The sequence below is a fragment of the Triticum aestivum genome, chromosome 6B (assembly GCF_018294505.1).
Source record: "Triticum aestivum cultivar Chinese Spring chromosome 6B, IWGSC CS RefSeq v2.1, whole genome shotgun sequence".
In the NCBI taxonomy this organism is placed as follows: Eukaryota; Viridiplantae; Streptophyta; class Magnoliopsida; order Poales; family Poaceae; genus Triticum; species Triticum aestivum.
In genome coordinates this window covers 1,217,644-1,225,866 of record NC_057810.1, presented here as the reverse complement: position 1 = coordinate 1,225,866, position 8,223 = coordinate 1,217,644, and the positions used below count along the sequence as shown (strand labels likewise).

The following is an 8,223-nucleotide window of genomic DNA, read 5'->3' as shown; positions in this document are numbered from 1 at the left end:
CGAGAGGCCCGAACTCGCGAAAACCACTGTGTCACCCACATGCATCTCGATAGATCATTGCTCCTTTACCCTATCCCTTAGTATTGTCGAAATCGTTCCCACGACAATAGCCACTAGTTTTATGGTGTGATAACTTGGGTGCTACCTATCTATGTGCAAATCCAGTTTTTCATGTGAGGACTAAACACATTGAGGTGGATTTTCACTTTGTGAGAGAAAGGGTGTCGCAAGGAGCGTTGGATGTCCGGTTTGTGTCTTCCGGTGATCAATTGGCAGACGCTTCAACTAAACTGGCTACTAAGTTCATGTTGGAGAAATTACGACGCATTCTCAACCTTGGGGCCGGTTTAGATTGAGGGGGGATGTTAATGTATATATATCAGGATGTAATCTTTGTAATTACATTTGACTAATTAGATAGGATAGTTTCCTTGTAAATCTGATCTTGTAATCTCTTCTACTTGGCAACCAAGATTGCCCTATTATTAATAGTACGCAAGTCCGTAGGTACCATGCACGGCAAAACCATTCCATCTACTTTGACCAGTAGTCCGTTGTGGATAACTACTATTTGGTCCTGCTCATATACATACAGAACGGCTACCGCCTCGGCACCAGACCAGCTGTAAGTATAGAGTCAACTGAACTGAGTCGACTCCGGTTGGTGTAGATTATGCGACTCAAGCCGCAATTAGATTATGCACTCCGGTGGGTGTGCCGTGAAGATGCAGCTGACTGGAAAGTGCGCCTCCGCAGTTCGATGTCAGAACATGCTGCTCGCTAGCTCCTTTCCAGCTGTAAGGCCTGTAAAACCCCTCTGGCCAGAAAACAAACAGAATAAAAAAACTGCAGAAAAGGATTAAAGAGATGGATGCATACACCATCCACATCTGTCAATCCACTTCTGTATTCACAGTAACCATTACACTCCAGGAACAATGAGATTCTATTACCCATAACAACATAATCTGAGTACCACATGGCATATGTGGTAAGATATCTATTTTTTTTCTTCCAAAAACAACATAATCTGAGTAATCAATACAACCAATTTGTTACAGTACAAAATGAACCAAGGGAGACCTCCCATGATTCTATTTCACGGGGAAAAAATCCACAACAACAAAACAAGATAAAAGTTGCTACAACGATAATTGCCCATTCTTACTGGACATACATAGAATATGCTTCAACGTACTAACAACTTAGAACCCACGGGATCGGCTCAGTTTGAAGAGTTGCTCTGCTAGCTCCATCATTGTTGGTCTCTGATCCACGTCAAGGCTAAGGCATTCCACGGCCATCTCCGCCAACTTGTCAAGAAGCTGTAGATCACTTGTTACAGCAATGTCTCCATCAAAGTACTCAGTTGCTTTCTTCCCTTTCTTATGAGCTTGAAGGAAATTATTTACCAAACTATTATTGTCCGAATGTATAGCCTTCTCCCTACTGATAAGCTCCAACATCACAACTCCAAAACTGTAGACATCACTTTTCTCAGTTAGTAGGCCTGTTTGTAAATATACAGGATCCATATAGCTTCTGTCACCAATGATTGATAGGGTGTGTTGTTTGTCTCTTGCAATCAACCTTGATATCCCAAAGTCTGAGATCTTCGGCACAAATTTATCATCCAACAGTATATTTGCTGGTTTAATATCACCATGTATTATCTTAGTACTTGTCTTCGAATGCATATAAGCTAGACCATCTGCTGATTCTGCAGCAATTCTTAAACGCAGATCCAAATTGACAGGTATCTTGTTGCCACTGTGAAGAATGTCTTCTAGGCTACCATTAGGGAGGAACTCGTAGACTAGCATTGGGATATCAACTTCTAGACAACAACCTATGAGCCTGACAATATTCTTGTGTATGACTTGAGACTGGATGATGACTTCATTTGCGAATTGTTCAATCTCTAGTGCACTACCACTGATTGGCTTCTTTACTGCAACTAGTTCATTGTTAAGAAAGCCCTTATAAACTTCACCAAACCCACCTTTGCCAATAAAATTGCTACTCTTTAATATCGACTTGAGCTCTTCCTTTTTGAAAAGTTTTATAATTTTTGCCTTCTCTATTGTAGGCCCGCCGTTCTTTTTGTAGAATTCTTCCACCTTCCTTTTCTCTTTGCGAAGAAAAATAATAGACAATAGAATCACCATGAGGAGACTACCACCTATTGCACCTAGATGGACAAAAGACAAACTTAGCTTATAACACTAAATTCACAACAACTGATCTAGCAGAAATTTATAATATAAGAAGTAAATAGTTTTTTTGTTCATCTACTCCGACTCTATAACAAATTACCACTACAGTTACCAAAAGAAAAAAAATATAGATTAAGACTGACAAGGGATTGAAACTCACAGGAAATGAAGTGCTCATCAAAATGCATCCTGCAACCGCCATAACTACTACCACAATTAATACTGTCAGATCGCATTTAGATCTTGAACCTTTTTAAAGGATTGTGGGGAAAGTAAAAAAATGCCATATTAGTTTAGTCACCCATCCTCCGATTTTCTTGGCTCTCGCTATCATTTTATCGCAGCAGTGTAATTTACCAGATTTGGAAGCAATCTAAATCATCTATCTCTCGCCAATAAGAGAAAATATTGTACATAGCCAAGAATTGTGGAGGTGGTTGAACTAGCCCTAACCGGGTTGCGTGATTATTTAATTGCAAAGGATTTGCTTTTCCACGTCTAGATGTGAAATAATTACCTCACATCTATGTCCAGAGCCATAGGATCAAATATATTATGAGATTGGTGCAACAATGTTCGTTTATTACCTGACGAGTTGTCGCTCGCTGTTGTCGGCTGCTTTTGGTTTTATGTGTTGAGTTGTCATTCTTGGGCCAGGCCCACAAGGGAAGATAATTTCTTTTTTGTGGGCTGGGTTGCCTGTGTGTTATTCATTGTCTCGTCTATTTCTTTTATTTTCTCTGTCCATATATGCAGCCTAGTGCGACTGGCAATTTTGCTAAAGTATGTATCCATAACTGCAGATTTTTTTTGAATTGCATACCTGCAGATTTTATTCTTTTTGTTTTCATATGTGTCTATACAAGCAAAGTAAAAATTTCTCAAGCATGCTTTGTGCGATAGAAGATTTCATGCATGCTAGTGTTGTATTTCAAGAGCAGCGAAGTCTTTCTAGGTAGGAGAATTTTTTTTGTGTTTATATGAAATATAGAAAAAAAAGGTTCGATTCATTTTATTCCAACTGTGAATTATATTTCTTCCTCTTATGTATACGTTTTTCTTGTACACAAATGTTCAATTAGAATAAATTCCGTAATGGAATTTTGTGAGAATAGAATTGCCCTTTTCTTGGTTTTCTATTCCAGTAGAGTGAATGTTTATGTTTATGTTTATTTTATTTTTTTCTTGTCCTTTTCATTCTTTTTTTTTCAATTTTCAATTCATGATATGTTTTGCAGGTGAACACTTTTTGAAGTGTGTGAACACTTATTAAAATTCATGAATTTTAATTATGAACACTCGAATTCAGATTTGCTAAATCTCATCAAAAGGAGATTTAAAAAATGTCTCATTCATGTTGTGGTTGGTTTGAACTATTTGATGCAATCTTTGTGCAAACTTAATCTTGCTTTTATTTCTCATGTGTCCGTCTAGTATCGGTGTGAGGTCCAGTTTATCTGTCTATTTTTGTAGGCCCATTTTTGTTCTACCTCTGTTTTGTTTTTTCCTAGCCATTTTTTTCATTTTTTTATCATTTGAATTGGTCTGCTATTTAGAAGCAGAAGAGACACGGTTCTTCGTTTGCAACTCGGGCCCAAACTTTTTTTTGTCCTAGTTGCAACTGGCCGCAAATTTCTTTTGTCTCAGTTGAAGGTCCACCTTTGACTCACAACTTGGACCCAAACTTGGTTTTATCCAAGTTGCAAGTCCAACCTCGAATTGCAACTGAGGTATCACTTTTTTTTACCTAGTTGCAAGTTCACCCTCGACTTGTAACTGGGACCTGATATTTTTTAGTCCAAATTGCAAGTCCACCCTCGTCTTAGAACTTGGGCCCGATGTTTTTTGTCCTAGTTGCAATCCCACACTCGACTCACAACTCAACCACGACATTTGTTTTTCCTAGTTCGATATCTACCTTGGACACAAAGTTGGGGCCCGAATATTTGTCCCCATTTGCATCTCCACCCTCGACTCTCAATTGAGGACAAATTTTTGACCTAGTTGCAAGTTCACATTAGACTCGTAACTACGTCCAATCCTTCTTTAGTCGCAATTGCAAGTCCACCATCGACTTGCACCTGGAGCCCAACATTTTTTGTCCCAGTTGCAAGTCCACTATTGACTTGCAACTGGGGCCTAACTTTTTTCCCCAGTTGATAGTCCAACCTCAACTCACAACTGCAGTCAACCATTTTGTCCCAGCTGCAATTCAATTGTTGAGCCGCAAGTGGGTCCAACCTTTTTTTTTGGTTTAATTGCAAGTCCACCCTCGACTCGCAACTCGGGTCCAACATTATTTTGTCCTAATAACAAGTCCACTCTTGACTCGCAATTGGAGACCGACATTTTATAGTCCCATTTGCACATCCACCCTGACTCTCAACCGCGGACCAACCTTTTTCCCCCATTTGCAAGTCCACTCATGACTCGCAACTGTTGCCCGACCTTTTGGTCCAATTGCGAGTCTACACTCAACTCACAACTAGGGTCCATCTTTGTTTGTCCCAGTTGCAACCCGACCCTAGACTTGGAACTGTTGCCCGACCTTTATTTTGTCTGATATGCAAGTATATCCGCAACTCGCAACTGGGGGCGAACCTTTTTTGGCCTAGTTGCAAATCTACCCTCAACTCGCAACTTGGGCCGACATTTTTGGTCTTAGTTGCAAGTCCACTCCCGACTCACAACTGGGTCCAATTTTATTTTTCTAGTTCCAATCCCACCAGCCACTCGCAATTGGGCCCCGACAATTTTTTTTGTCCTAATTACAAGTCCACCCATGATCCACAACTAGGTCGTGACTCGCAACTTAGCCGGTTTTTTTAGTCCCATATGTGAGTCCACCCTCAACTCGCAACTTTAGTCTAATACATCTATGAACATTATTTAACTTCATGATTGCTTTTCGAAATTTCCGCGCAATTATTAAATTTATGGACAATTTTTATCCGCATTTTTTGAATTTTTTAATATCTTTTAACATTCATGAAAATTTGTAGTATTTTATCAATATTTTTTCATATTCATGAATAGTCTTTAATTTATAAAAATTAAATTTGCATGTTTTTAGTTTAACATACATTTTTATGTTTTTAGATTATTTATTTGAAATTAATTTTTTATTTAATGAATATTATTTTTAATTTATGAATATTTTCTAATCTAAAAACATTATTTTTAGGTATGCCATGAATCGGATGTTTCTGGCTCAAAAGTCACGGCGTACAAATCAAGGCCTGACTAGAATGAGTTAATTAACTATTGTAATACCTCCGTCCCAAAATAAGTGACTCGAGTTTGTACTAAATTTTCTAAAGTTAGTACAAACTCGACTCACTTATTTTGGGACGAAGGGAGTATTAGTCAGGACTGGGTCCTGGCGTACAGATAGAGGGCTGACCATAACGAGTTAATTAACTATGGTATTAGTCGGGACTGGGTACCGCTCAAAAAGAAAAAGTCAGGACTGGGTCCTGGTGTATGGTTTTTTTTAGAGGAAAAGGGCACGAGAGCCCCGGCTCCATTGCATTCATCAATGAAACCCAAACAAAATTCAGTTTTACATCATACCATAGTCTCGAACGAGCAGCAGCTCAGGGGCACACCCTGGAAACTACTCCTCTAACACAAACACGCAACAGTAAAGGAACCAAAAAGAGCTCATCAAAACCCACAGCTACCTATCTGCGACTACTCCCAGCTAATACTCCTCAAGAAACACAGGGGAGGTGTATGGTTACTCCAGTCTAACAAAGAGTTTGCCACCTCCCACAAAAAAAAAAAGAAAAAAGAGTTTGCCACCAACTTCATGTTACTTTTTAAATGTATTTCGTGTATCCACAGAGATCTTAATCGATCAGCCGCAGAGGGTTTTGTAAGGCTGGGCTAGTTTTCATCTGCCTGGAGTGAGTAAGCCGAGACAAAAAAACAAACCCAAAACAAACAAAAAATAAATAAATAAACAAACAAACAAAGGGGCGACAAACAGTGCTAATGTCGTACATGATGTGATGCATTATCTCGCATATAGATAAGATATAGTCAGACTCTAATTATGAACCAACGGGGTGCTGATTGAACAGATGTCACCCAAAAAGGGCGCCGTGTATTAATTTCCCTTGCGCTCCGAGCGCCATTTTGATTAAAGAAACAACAAAAATAGACACAGTGCAGTTATATACTCCCTCCGTCCCGAAATGAGTGTCTCAACTTTGTACTAGCTCTAGTACTCCCTCTGTAAATTAATATAAGAGTGTTTAGATCACTACTTTAGTATTCTAAACGCTCTTATATTAGTTTACAGAGGGAGTACATATTTATACTAAGCTCGAGACAGTTATTTTAGGACAGAGGGAGTAGTAGCTTATCCTCGTACAAAGAGTGTAGATTGATTATTAATGGAACAGATTATGTGCAACATTGCTAGCTAACAACAAAAATACCCAGAGTGCGGTGCACTGGTAGCTTACCCACAGTGGCCTTTGCTATTGGAGTGAATACATCTGTGCAGCTCCCCTTTTTGCCGTCGCCTTTCTTCCCGAATTTGCATGGACAGTCGTAGCCTCCGGGCCTGTTTTTGCAGATCCCGCCACTTGAGCATGGTACAGTTCGGGTTGCTTGCACTCATCAATGTCTGAAGAATCAACACTTGCGGGAGTTAACGAATTGGTAATAATGGATTATTGAATGTATGTAATGCACTCTATGTGTTTGTGTGTACGTACCTTGGCATCCGTGAGCGACGTAAGGGTTGCCAATGTAATTGTCCCGGCACTTGCAGATATAGCCAGGACTATACGTTGCGTTGGCACAGGAGCTGCTGTCGCTGACGCAGGCATAGTTCGGAGGCAGCGGCTGTCCCTCCGCCGGACAATAAGCGTTCCCAGCGGCGAAATCAAGCGCGAGGGGAACGCCCCGAGGGAACCTTTTGAGTAGCTCCGTGCCCTCCAGGTCGGTCGTATAGAAGTTGTACCATGACCTCTCCACCAGCATGCCGTAGTTGCAGATGGGTTTCCACCAAATGTTGGGGCCCTCGTCCTCGGCAGACAATAAGAAATCCTTGAAGGCGCTACGGCCGTAGCTGGTGCTGGAGTCGTCGACTGGGACCTCGCAGCAGCCGCCCGTCGTGCACGGCCCGTCCCGCAGCATGCCCGTCCTTGACGTCGTTTGTGCTGCAGAGCAATATGACCTCTCCGTCCACGCAGCTCTGCCTTTAAACTCCACCGGCACCGACGCGCCCAGAAAAGCCTGGACTCTCATGCCGACGCCGATAAGAACATTACGCGCTACCGACACAGCGAACGGCGAGTTGGAGAAATTCATAACCTGGGACTTGGACCACCCCGGTGTGTAACCACTCAGGTTGTAATCAGACGGCCTGCAGATGTACGCGACCGGAGCGTATGCTCGTGCCTCGCCAGTAGCAAGTGATATGCTCACGAGCTCAAGCAGCGACCATAAAGCCGTGTGATTGAGCTCCCACGAAGTGAGGTTCTTGGCCTCTCTTAGCCAAGAAGTGTGGTACTCCATTTTCATGAATGTTCTGGTGTCAGCAAGGAAGGCGCGAGGGGGAACGAAGGAGTAGTTGCACAAGACCTGGAAGCCCTCGCGGAAGCAGCCAGCCTTCCCCATGCCGAACGGGAAGGGGATGCTGATGTTGCCGCACATGTCGGGGCAACCCAGATGCTGCTGCTCTTCAGCGGCGGCAGCAAGGATGACTAGTAGGATTACTGACAGCAGCAGCAGCAGCTGGGAATGGAAATGCGAGCTGGGCGTGGTCATGGTGCTGTACTAACGCTTTTCTGCTATGAAACTAGAAACGAAGATGGATGAATGACAAAGGAATCAACTGATATTAGCTGGGTCTGGTGTGGTCATCCTACTGCTAGAGGCTCTTTCTTTTCTAGTGGCCGGGAGTATGGGACTAGGGATGAATAAGATGAACGAATGCCGAAGGAATCAACTTGCCAGGGCAGCGCTGCACACTCTCCCTTCTTATTATACA

At 41.9% G+C, this 8,223-nt stretch overlaps 1 pseudogene; it reads right to left on the bottom strand.

Annotated features, from left to right (window-relative positions):
- Window positions 1-1,111: 1,111 nt before the first annotated feature.
- On the bottom strand, window positions 1,112-8,000 carry LOC123133026 (wall-associated receptor kinase 1-like; annotated as a pseudogene).
- Between the last annotated feature and the right edge of the window lie 223 nt (window positions 8,001-8,223).